This window comes from Moschus berezovskii, chromosome 25 (assembly GCF_049115385.1).
Source record: "Moschus berezovskii isolate FMDL1 chromosome 25, NW_MosBer_1.0, whole genome shotgun sequence".
Lineage (NCBI taxonomy): Eukaryota > Metazoa > Chordata > Mammalia > Artiodactyla > Moschidae > Moschus > Moschus berezovskii.
The window spans coordinates 50,015,378-50,027,975 of NC_142484.1; the positions used below are offsets into that span (position 1 = coordinate 50,015,378).

General features: G+C 41.2%; 1 protein-coding gene and 1 long non-coding RNA gene across 7 annotated transcripts in view; one reads left to right on the forward strand and one right to left on the reverse strand.

Moving 5' to 3' along the window:
* Positions 1–12,598, forward strand: part of LOC148773935 (uncharacterized) — a 57,935-nt gene that overhangs the window by 18,687 nt on the left and 26,650 nt on the right. For both annotated transcript variants that reach the window (XR_016036442.1, XR_016036443.1), the window contains exon 5: positions 9,866–10,464. This is a non-coding gene — a long non-coding RNA (uncharacterized LOC148773935). The remainder of the gene's footprint in view (positions 1–9,865; positions 10,465–12,598) is intronic.
* The window catches only part of LOC148773936 (ferroxidase HEPHL1-like), a 226,320-nt gene that overhangs the window by 5,825 nt on the left and 207,897 nt on the right, over positions 1–12,598 (reverse strand). Inside the window, exon 11 of one of the 5 annotated variants that reach the window (XM_088832477.1) lies at positions 7,055–7,990. The exons of 1 other annotated variant lie outside the window; for it this stretch is intronic. The gene's annotated coding sequence lies outside the window, so the exon portion shown is untranslated. 3 more of the 5 variants (XM_088832476.1, XM_088832475.1, XM_088832473.1) reach the window with 3 other exon arrangements.

The window sequence follows — 12,598 nt, forward strand, 5'->3', positions numbered from 1 at the left end:
CTCAGACTTTTAGCTTCCAGAAATGTGACACAATCAATTTCTATTGTTTAAGCCACTGAGTTTGAGGGACTTTGTTACAACAGCCCTGCTGCTGCTGCTAAGTCACTTCAGTCGTGTCGGACTCTGTGCGACCCCACAGACGGCAGCCCCCCAGGCTCCCCCATCCCTGGGATTCTCCAGGCAAGAACACTGGAGTGGGTTGCCATTTCCTCCTCCAGTGTGTGAAAGTGAAAAGTGAAAGTGAAGTTGCTCAGTCGTGTCTGACCTTTAGCGACCCCATGGACTGCAGCCCACCAGGCTCCTCCATCCATGGGATTTTCCAGGCAAGAGTACTGGAGTGGCTTGCCATTGCCTTCTCCAATAACAGCCCTGCTGCTGCTGCTGCTCCTGCGTCACTTCAGTCGTGTCCGACTCTGTGTGACCCCATAGACAGAAGCCCACCAGGGTCCCCCATCCCTGGGATTCTCCAGGCAAGAACACTGGAGTGGGCTGCCATTTCCTCCTCCAATGTGTGAAAGTGAAAAGTCAAAGTGAAGTTGCTCAGTCGTGTCTGACCTTTAGCGACCCCATGGACTGCAGCCCACCAGGCTCCTCCATCCATGGGATTTTCCAGGCAAGAGTACTGGAGTGGCTTGCCATTGCCTTCTCCAGCCCTGCTGCTGCTAAGTCACTTCAGTCGTGCCCGACTCTGTGTGACCCCATAGACGGAGGCCCACCAGGCTCCCCCGTCCCTGGGATTCTCCAGGCAAGAACACTGGAGTGGGTCCAGCCCTAGCAGACTAATAAAACATATATCTGTTCATTTATTTATATCTTCCTTTCAGCACACAAGCTGTATGTGTTTTGTTAAGTATATACCCAGGTGTTTCTTTTTTAAAAAATAAATGGGATTATAAATGTATTGTTTTGTTTCTACATATTCAATAGATATAAAAGCACAATTGTATACAGATATTCATTTTCTAGGTATGTTTTTCTTGTATTCTGCAACCTTGTTGAACTTACTCATTCTAGCACTAATAAATTTTATTAGTTTTTTGTTGTTGTGACTAATTTAAACATGTTTTTTTGTGATTCCTTGGGATGTTCTACGTAGACAGTAATGTCACACGCAAATCGGGACGGTTTTCTTTTTCCAGTCTCTACACTTTTTGTTTCCTTTTCTTGTTTTGTGCTGATGGGACTTCTAGGACTCTGTTGAATTTGAGTGGTGGGACTCGGCATTCTTCCCTTGTTTCCAGTGTTGAAGATAGAAATCCAGTCTTTCACCACAAAGTATGATGTTTACTGTAGGGTTTTTGTATATATACTTTGTCAAGTTGAAGAAGTTACTTTCTATATCTAGTCTGCTGAAAACTTTTAAAATCATGAATGCTTTTTCGGCATCATTTGGTATGATCGTGTGATTTTTCTCTTTGTTATGTTAGCCTGTTGATTTGGTGGATTACGTTGGTGTTGGAATATTGAACCAGCTTTGGATTTCTGGAACAAATCCTACTAAGTTGTGGTGTTGTATAATGCTTTTCATATATTTTTGGACTTGATTTCCTATTATTTTATGAAGGATTTTTGTATTTTTTAAGGGGGTGGTATTAGTCTGCAGTTTTCATCTTTTGTATTATCTTTGTTGGGCTTCCTTGGTGACTCAGAAAGTAAAAACTGCCTGCAATGCAGGAGACACAGGTTCAATCCCTGGGTCAGGAAGATCCCCTGGAGAAGGGCATGGCATCCCACTCCAGTATTCTTGCCTGGAGCTTTCCATGGACAGAGGAGACTTTCGGGCTGCAGTCCATGAGATCGCAAAGAGTCAGATATGACTGAGCGACTGACACACTTTTGTTTTGCTTTAATATTAAATAATTCTGTGTATTCTTGCCACCTGTTCTTAATATCTTCTGCTTCTGTTAGGTCCGTACCATTTCTGTCCTTTATTGAGCCCATCTTTGGATGAAATGTTCCCTTGGTATCTCCAGTTTTCTTGAAGAGATCTCTAGTCTTTCCCATTCTAATGTGTTCCTCTATTTGTTTGCACTGATCACTGAGGAAGGCTTTCTTATCTCTCCTTGCTGTTCTTTGAAATAAGCAAGATTGTTTGGCCACCTGATGGGAAGAACTGACTCATTGGGAAAGACCCTAATACTGGGAAAGGTTGAAGGCGGGAGGAGAAGGGGACGACAGAGGATGAGATGGTTGGATGGCATCACCAACTCAGTGGACATGAGTTTAAGTAAACTCTGAATTGGTGATGGACAGGGATGCTGCAGTCTATGGGGTCTCAAAGAGTTGGACACAACTGAGCAACTGAACTGAATATTAAGTAATCTGAAGTTCACAGAATTTGTTCGCATTAGTTCTCTGCTGTTTTCTGGAAGAGACTGTGTAGAATTGGTATTCTTTTAAAATTGTTAGATTTTTACCAGTGAAAGCATCAGGCCTGAATATCTTTTTTCAGGAGATTTTAAAGTGCACATTCAATCTGTCGAATAGTTATAGGACTCTTCAGATTATCAGTTTCATCTTGGGTGAGTTTTGGTAGTCTGACTTATGAAGAATTGGTCTACTTCATCTAACTTGTCTGTTTTATATGCATAGAGTTGTTTGTAATATTAGTTATATATTTTTAGCATTTTTATTGGAAAGTGAAAGTTAGTTTTGGCTGTGCTGGGTTGTCATTGCTGCGTGCAGTCTTTCCCTAGTTGCAGAGTATGGGGGCTGCTCTTTGTTTTAGGCTTTTCATTGTGCTGGCTTCTCTTGTTGGAGAGCCTGGGCTTTAGAGTGTGGGCTTCAGTCGTTGCGGCACACGGGCATGTCACTCTGAAGCATGAGGGATCATCCTGGACCAGGGATCGAACCTGTGTCCCCTGCATTGGCAGGCGGATTCTTAACCCCTGGGCACTAGGGAAGTCCTTCCTTATTCTATTTTTAATGTCAGTACAGTCTCTAGTGATACCCTCTTTTTCATTCTTGATATTGGTTAAGTTGTGTTTCTCTGTCTTTTTAAGTTATTCGTCCTAGAACCCTATCAATTGTACTGAAGTTTTCAAAGAACCATCTCTCGGGTTGAGTGATATTTTTTAAAAAATTGATTTTCTGATTTCAGTGTCGTTGACTTCTCTTCTTTATTATTTCCTTTCCTTTGCTTGCTTTTGCTTTATTTTGCTCTTTTTGGTTATTGTGAATAACACTACTCTGTTATGAACATTCATACGCAGATTTTTGCTTCAGTTCAGGTCAGTCGCTCAGTCGTGTCCGACTCTTTGCAACCCCATGGACTGTAGCTTGCCAGGCCTCCCTGTCCATCACCAACTCCCAGAGCTTGCTCAAACTCCTGTGCATTTAGTCGGTGATGCCATCTCATCCTCTGTCGTCCCCTTCTCCTCCCGCCTTCCGTCTTTCCCAGCATCAGGGTCTTTCCCAACGAGTCAGTTCTTCCCATCAGGTGGCCAAAGTATTGGAGTTTCAGCTTCAGCATCAGTCCTTCCAGTGAGTATTCAGGACGGATTTCCTTTATGATAGAGTGGTTTGATCTCCTTTCTGTCCAAGGGACTCTCAAGAGTCTTCTCCAACACCACAGTTCAAAAGCATCAGTTCTTCGGCGATCAGCTTTCTTTATAGTTCAACTCTTGCATCCATACATGACAACCAGAAAACCCATAGCTTTGACTAGATGGACCTTTGTTGGCAAGTGATGTCACTGCTTTTTAATGTGCCATCTAGGATGGTCATAACTTTTCTGCCAAGGAGCAAGTGTGTTTTAATTTCATGGCTGCAGTCACCATCTGCAGTGATTTGGGAGCCCCCCCAAAATAGTCTCTCACGGTTTCCAATGTTTCCCTGTTTGCCATGAAGTGATGGGACTGGATGTCGTGGTCTTAGTTTTCTGAATGTTGTGTTTTAAGCCAAGTTTTGTTTTGTTTTGTTTTTTTACAGTCCAGGTCTTTATTTTTACACCCATCGGGCCATGAATTCATAGGGAATGGGCTCCAACACTTCGGGTTCCTTTCCATGGGTCCTCACAAAGTGTGCTTCTCTGGGTGGAGCAGGCTGGCGCTTCAGCTAAACCCAAGTCCCTTTCTCTTTGGCTTCCTTCTTTTTCTGATCGTTTTCCTTCACACGTTTCAGAAAGCTATCTCGGCTCTTAGAGTGCTTAATATGCTCGATATGCAGATTAATTCTCTTGGCGAGAATCTTGCCCTTAACTTGTTTGTTTACAATGATGCCAACAGCATGCTGGGTGACATCGTTGACTCTCCCAGTTTTGCCATGGTAACATTTGTGGGGCATTCCTTGTTGAACAGTACGCATTCCCTTGATATCTACAATATGCCCCTTGTAGATTCGCATGTGTGTGGCCAAAGGAACAACTCCGTGTTTTCTAAAAGGCCTAGAGAACATGTAGCGGGCGTCCCTCCTCTTCCCCTTTGTGATGGTCGTTTTGGCGAAGGGGGAGAGATAGAAGGCGGCGGGATAACCCGGACTTTTTCACGCTCCTCTTTCACTGTCATCCAGAGGCTCTTTGGTTCTTTGCTTTCTGCCATGAGGGTCGTGTCATCTGCGCATCCGAGGTTATTGATATTTCTCCCGGCAGTCTTGAGTCCGGCTTGTGCTTTGTCCAGTCTGGCATTTCGCATGATGTACTCTGCATAGAAGTTAAATAAGCAGGATTATTTTTGCTTAGTTAAAATTATTTGGGGTAATTCCTAGGAGTGGAATTGCAGGGTCATGTGACAGATTTATGTTTAACTGCTTGAATAGTCGCCAAACTGTTTTCCGTAGTGGTTGCCTTATTTTGCATTCCCGTCAGCAAATTTTTTTTGTACCTAGTCCAGCAATCTTCCTCTCTTATGTAGTCGGTAGTTCATTTATATATAATGCAATTGGTGAGGTACTTGGGTTAAATCTGCCATCTTATTATTCGATTTCCGTGTTTCCAAACTCTTTTTCTTTTTTTCTCTCCTGTCTTGACTTCTTTTGTATTACTGTATTTCTCTCCCTGATTACCTAGTTAGTTGTGCATTCTTGTATTGCTTACTCCAGAAATTAGGATATGTACTCTTGACTTGCAATATTCTAGTAAAAATAACAACTTTGGTCACTCTCCCATTAGTGTTCCTCTGAGCCCTGTCTTTATCATTTTATTATTACACATAATTATTTTGTATTTTATATGTCTTTAAGGCATTATGTTTGGTTTTTACAGAGAATATTCATTTCTGTTTTCCCACACATTGACCTCTTTTGTGGCTTTTAATTCCTTTTGAATTTTCATCTTACTTTTATCTTTTAGTGTAGGTTTGGGCCAGTTAATTTTTCTGTTTTTGCCTATCTGAAAATGTGTTTACTTTGCCTTCACTTATTAAAGGGTATTTCTGCTGACCATGGTATTATGGTGAGCAGTTGTTTTCTCTTAGTTCTCTGAATAAGTCATTCTGTTGTTTTCTAGCATTCCAAAGTCCAGCAGTAGTTGTTCTGTTGAAGGTAAGGTGTCTTTTTTCCCCCCACTGGTTGTTTTTCCGATATTTTTCGTTGGTTTTCCACAGTCTAAATGTGATATGCTTAGGTGTATTTTTTGTATGTATTCTTTTAGGGATTTGCATACCTGTTTGAATCTATAGAAAAGTGAAAGTGAAGTCGCTCAGTCGTGTCCGACTCATTGTGACCCCATGGACTGTAGCCTACCAGGCTCCTCTGTCCATGGGAATTTCCAGGCAAGAGTACTGGAGCGGGTTGCCAGATCTATGGGTTTTCTTTAATCAGTTTTAACAAACTCTTGACCATCATCTTGTTATATATTGCCTCTGTTCCTTCTTTCTTCCCTCTTTTGAGGTTCTAGTTATCTATATCCTAAACATTTTCATGTATTTTATACATCTGTTATGGTTTTTTCTGTATTTTTCAGTAGGTTTTGGTCTGTGTGCTTCTGGTTTGGATATTTTCTACTGACTTGTTTTCCATTTTGCCAGTTCTTTCTTCTGGTATATCTAATGAGCTCATTACGTCATCATTTATGTATTTCACTTACAGAAGTTCCATTTGGTCCTTCTCATGATGGATTCCAATTTTCTGGAATCCTTCGTCTTTTATTTTCTCAAACATATTTCTCATGTACCGTCTTGGGACTAAGCTGAGTTGACGCTGGGTTTCGGTTTTGACCAGCCTCTGCCTCCCTGTCATTTGCCCCCACTGATGATGTGTGGTCACTCGGGGGAGGGGCTTCCAGCTGCGAGTGAGTTATGCCCATTTCCCCTAGCTGGACTTGAGCCTCTAATTTATGTTTCCTTATACTGATAACACTGCCAAAATCTCCACTCTGCTTTTCAGAGGCTTTGTGCTAACCTCCTGCCCTATGCATCTCCAGAATTGTTAAATATCTTGAAGGGAAAATTAGCTCTGTGTCAGGCCCAAACCTCGGAACTTCCCCGTTCACCCATCTGTCCCTTTTGTTTTGAGTTTTGTCTGTAGTCTTTTTATTCCTTCTAATTTTTATTTTATATTGGAGCATCATTGAGTCACAGTGTTGTGTTAGTTTCAGGGGGTACAGCAAGGTGATTCAGTTAAATATACACATGTACTGTCTATGGTCTTGCACGCCTACCAGAGCCCTGCTGGTTTCTTGGTTCTCTAGCATCAGCCTAGGCAAAACTTGCGTCTCAGTCTCTTGCCTTACACCCAGGTTCAGCAGATACCTCCTTGGAGAAGTGGCCGCACTTATCGGGCCACCTCTGCATGCTTCCCTGCTCTCTGATTCCTGGTCTGTCTAGTTCTTTTCCTTCAGTAGTGCTCTAGTAGCCTTCAAGAGATACTTTAAAACTTTTCCTATATTTTGAAGTTGTTCTTGATGGGAACATTGATTTAATTTAAAGTTATTCATTTAAAATGATTTTTTCATGCTTGGAAGTGCTGGTTGCATATAGTGTGTTATATGTTATTATATATAAATATATGTTATATTTATTGTATATAGTGTGTGTGTATATATATATATATATATATATACCATTATATGTAGTGTTATTTTATATTCCTCCGTCCATGGGATTTTCCAGGCAAGAGTACTGGAGTGGGGTGCCATTGACTTCTCCAATATACTGTATAGTAATAGTGATAAGCCTTTGACTGTGTCGATCACAATAAACTGTGGAACATTTTGAAAGAGATGGGAATCCCAGACCACCTGACCTGCCTCTTGAGAAACCTGTATGCAGGTCAGGAAGCAACAGTTAGAACTGTCCGTGGAACAACAGACTGGTTCCAAATAGGAAAAGGGGTGCGTCAAGGCTGTATATTGTCACCTTGCTTATTTAACTTATATGCAGAGTACATCATGAGGAACGCTGGGCTGGAAGAAGCACAAGCTGGAATCAAGATTGCCGGGAGAAATATCAATAACCTCAGATATGCAGATGACACTACCCTTATGGCAGAAAGTGAAGAGGAACTCAAAAGCCTCTTGATGAAAGTGAAAGAGGAGAGTGAAAAGGTTGGCTTAAAGCTCAACATTCAGAAAACAAAGATCATGGCATCTGGTCCCATCACTTCATGGGAAATAGATGGAAAAACAGTGGAAACAGTGTCAGACTTTATTTTTTTGGGCTCCAAAATCACTGCAGATGCTGATTGCAGCCATGAAATTAAAAGACGCTTGCTCCTTGGAAGGAAAGTTGTGACCAACCTTGATAGTATATTAAAAAGCAGAGACATTACTTTGCCAACCAAGGTCCGTCTAGTCAAGGCAATGGTTTTTCCCGTGGTCATGTATGGATGTGAGAGTTGGACTGTGAAGAAAGCTGATCGCCGAAGAATCGATGCTTTTGACCTGTGGTGCTGGAGAAGACTCTTGAGAGTCCCTGGGACTGCAAGGAGATCCAACCAGTCCATTCTAAAGGAGATCAATCCTGGGTGTTCATTGGAGGGACTGATGCTAAAGCTGAAACTGCAATACTTTGGCCACCTCACGCGACGAGTTGACTCACTGGAAAAGACTCTGATGCTGGGAAAGGTTGGGGGCGGGAGGAGAAGGGGACGACAGAGAATGAGATGGCTGGATGGTATCACCGACTCTGTGGACATGAGTTTGAGTGTACTCCGGGAGTTGGTGATGGACAGGGAGGCCTGGCGTGCTGTGGCTCATGGGGTCGCGGAGAGTCGGACACGACTGAGCAACTGAACTGAACTGAATAGTGATAAGAAGTGGTAAAGTGATCGTCCCATATAGTTATCTATCAGTTATCACATCTGTTACACAGTTAACTTCTTTGAACACCTGTTTCTCTAAGTGACACTCGGTTTTGTGACTGCGTTGTGTATAGAAGCCTTCTGGAAAATGTTTTATATCAAATTAGAAATAAATTGATTGAGTCTTAGTGGAAAGGCCTTGTGGTGAGAATATGTTATGAGGTAAAAGTCAGCAATGACTCTGAAACTGATTATATAAACATGTGAAAAAAATACTTGGTAGTCAAAAGGGATAATTGATCCCTTCCTGTGGTTATGATGATAATTTTAGTATGGTTTTATGTTTGGGGCCACTATTTTTTCTGTTTCCTTAATATCAGCTTACAGTATTAGCTCTGTTTACATCGTGTGCTTTCAGAGTTCAAAGAACTCTAGTGTATGTTTTTAAATTTTGCTTTTAATGTAAAAAGAACAGGCAAATATGAGACCAAAGTGATATCTCTTCCGTTACCTGCCACCTCAAAATGTATACCCCTGTGTATAAAGACTGCTCTTCCTCTCCTACCCTCTCTTTCATTTTTTGTCCTCCTCTCCTATTGATATATGTTAGTTGACAAAAATACAGAAATTGAAGTACATAAGAAAAACAAATTTGAAATCTCTTGTAATCCCATTGCCAAGCAGTAGTCAGGTTTCTGAGCATTTGACACATATCTTTTGTGGGTTTTTCTGTGTAAAATGGACTGTATGTATTGTTATTTGTCGTTCTGAGCTAGGCGTTTTCATTAATATCACCTGTAATAATTAAAATATCCGTATAGATTCTGTAATACACCTCATACTTAACCAAATCAGAATCTCTAGGGTAGGGTGAAGAGGGTTTTGTTGAAAAACACAAAAACTTCCCTTCAGAAGATTTTAATTGCCTTCAGAAATCTTCTAAAACAGAAAAAACAGGAATATTGCCATATTATATGTGAAGAAAACTTTGACTTGTATACAACTGTCCATCTAATGATTTGGTTTGGACTTTTCCCGGCCATTCCGCCCTGGGGTGAATTTGGACTGCTCTCGGGACTTCCGGCCATCTCTCTGTGCGCTCTGTGCTCCTGTGTGGAGTATGGACGTGTCACCCTTCCCTGCCGCAGGCTGTCAGCAGGCTCACAGTGAGTGCTCGAAGCTCAGGGAGCTGTTTGGTGTTCCTTGGCCTGAAGATATGGAATGCAGTAGGTGTGAAAATCATAGATTTTTCATGGACCATTGCTTCTTTTGCAGCATATTTAAAATTATTTGTCTTCTGGTTCATCAGTTTTTAAGAATTTTTGAAGTGTGTATATTACTTATAATTTTGAACAGAAGTTTCATGCCTCAGAGCTGTTCATTTCCTTAGGAATTTGGAATGAAATGAGAAAGGTGGAAAAAGAAAAACATTTCTGTGAAGAAAATTTTAAAGTAATTAAGAAAAACGTAATCAAGATATTGATTGTTTGATATCTTTCCCTTGCAGTTCCCCCCCACCCCCGGTTATAAAAGTAATGCCATTTATAAAAGATTAGAAGATATAGAGAACATAATCATTTGTTGTCTCATTATTAAATATCTTTAATGATTTAATGGGACTGGAATATCTTTATGATTTCGGTGTTATTGACTACAGTAGTTCTGTCATTTCTGTTTTTCTTTTTTTCAGTTTTGTTTTTTTGACCATGCAACATGTGGGATCTAAGTTCCCTGATCAGAGATAGAACCCGTGGCCTCTGCACTGGAAGCACGAAGTCAACCACTGGACTGCCAGGGAAGTCCCTTGGTTCTGTTTTACTGTCATGTATTAACATACTCAGACCCAGAAAATGTCAGATACTTTTCAAATCACTTCCAATATATAGATTGTAAGCATTTCCTAAAGGCTTGAGGACATTTACCTGACAGTCTTACAGATTTGTTTAAGAGAACATAATTGTTAGTAATAACGTGTATGGTAGTAATACTGCATTTTTTTATACTATAATGTTGTGCCTTTTCGTGTTCTTAAATGTTCCAAGGATAAAGCATAGATGAATACCTATAAAACTCTTACTGTCTAGCTTTGTCCAATAATATTTTGCAGTGTTTGCTTCAGACTTTTTTTTTTTTTTTGTCCACACCCAAGATCCCACATGGCTTGCAGGATCTTAGTTCCCCCAACTAAGGATGGAACCTGGGGCCCAGACAGTGAGAATACCAAGTCCTAACCATTGGATCACCAGGGAATGCCCCAGATTTCTTTTTTAAAGAAATAAAACAGTACAGGTAGAGTTGAAGATTCCTTTGTTAGTATCCATCTTGATTTCATTTCCCTCTTTTCTCCCCAGAGATGAGATCATCATTGTGTTGAATTTGTCGTTAATTCTTCTTATGTTTGTGTTTATACTCTTACTGTACATCACAAGCGTATCCATAAGCAACATTCTATACTTTTTTACGTTCCATATATATATATATATAAATATATAATGTTGTACATGTATCTGTGTTTATATCTGTATCCGTTGTTTATATTTGTTAGTCTGGTTCTTTCCTCTTAATTGCTGTGTAATGGCCAATTGTGTTAATACTACTATCTGGAGTTACTTAGCATCTTCTACTGATGGTTATTTAAGTATTTCCAAGGGTTTGCTATTATGGGCAGTGCTGCACGGAACACTTTTGATAAAAACCTGCAGCTTAGAAAGCCAAATCCTTAGAAGGGTGTAGCACTGGATCATTACCATTGCCTCACGCTCTCATGCTCCTTGCTAGTCAGCCCATGTCTGTGCCATCCTCTGGAGGCAACTGCTGTTTAGCATCCTCCCTAGGTGATCACTGTGTATTCTAGAGCTTCATACAAATGAAGCCATACGTGTATAACTCTCATTGTGCTTGAGTTAAGAGTGCTCTTCTTTGCTCTGTTTTCAAGACTCACTAATGGTTTTGTGTTCATTAATAGTTCTTTCCTTTTCCTTATCTTCCATTGTATAGATTACTGTATTTTGCTTATCCATTCTCCTATTGCTAGACAGTTTAAACCATAGCCGCTCTATTTGCTCTTTGTCTTTAGTCAGTTTCCAGTGTGGTCGACGGGAAGGTTTCTCTTCATTCTCCTCAGCACTTATGCCAAATCTATGTCACTCACTTCAAACCTGAATTTCATTTCACCGTCATTCCGTATGTGACCCCTACTCCCCTCAACCTCAGTCTGTCCTCCTCTCCCGAAAATCACTTCAGCGTTTTGTGCAAACTTTTGTGGTCTGCTGCATCTCAGTCCAGTCCTTCTCAGTTTCCTTTCTTGCATCTTCTGCTTCTTCCTGGTGCTTCTTAGCAGTCTGTTTCTGTTCTTTTTGATTCTACATGCTTCCTCTGGGTAATTTCATCTCACTGATTTTAACTGTTCCTCACACACTGATGCCTCCTGAATCGAAATCTATAGCCTTGTCATCTTTCTGGTAAGTTCCAAATCCGCCTAACAAGCAGCCGTTGGATATCCTAACCTGAATTTGTCTCAAGTACCTCAACTTCAACATGTCTAAAATTGATTTTACTCCTTGCTCATTTTTTTTTTTTAATTCCTAGAAGGCATATTGCTCCTTCATTGACCCAAGCTCCCACATCCAGTCAGTTGTAGATTCTGCTGCTTTTATTTAACTAATTTCACAGCTGTCTCATTCTCATTGCCTTATCTGGTTTTAGTTATGGCTCATCAGATATTTCTGCTCTCAATTTTGTACAGCTCAAATGTCTTCCATACTCCTTCTAGTCATCTTTCTATTTAACTTGTATGTGGGGTGAGCGCTCAGTCATGTAGAACTCTTTGAGACCCCATGGACTATATATAGAGCCCGCCAGACTCCTCTGTCCACGCGTGAAATTTTGCCGGCAAGAATATTGGAGTGGGTTGCCATTTCCTTCTCCAGGGGATCTTTCTGACCCCAGGATTGAACCCACGTCTCTTGTGTCTCCTGCAGTAGCAGGCAGATTCTTTACCAGTTGAGCCACCAGGGAAGCTGTTAAGTTGGGTAAGGGCTGTATGAGTATATTTAGTCAACAGTCATCCATTCAGCAAATATCAATTGGATGTATTCCATGTGCTCGACCGGAGAAGGCAGTGGCAACCCACTCCAGTACTCTTGCCTGGAAAATCCCATGGGCAGAGGAGCCTGGTAGGCTGCAGTCCATGGGGTCCCTAAGAGTCAGACACAGCTGAGCGACTTCATTTTCACTTTTGACTTTCGTGCATTGGAGAGGGAAATGGCAACCCACTCCAGTGTTCTTGCCTGGAGAATCCCAGGGATGGGGGTGACCCTAGTGGGCTGCCGTCTGTGGGGTCGCACAGAGTCGGACATGACTGAAGTGACTTAGCAGCAGCAGCATGTGCTAGACACCATTCCAAATAGTGGAGATGAGTAGT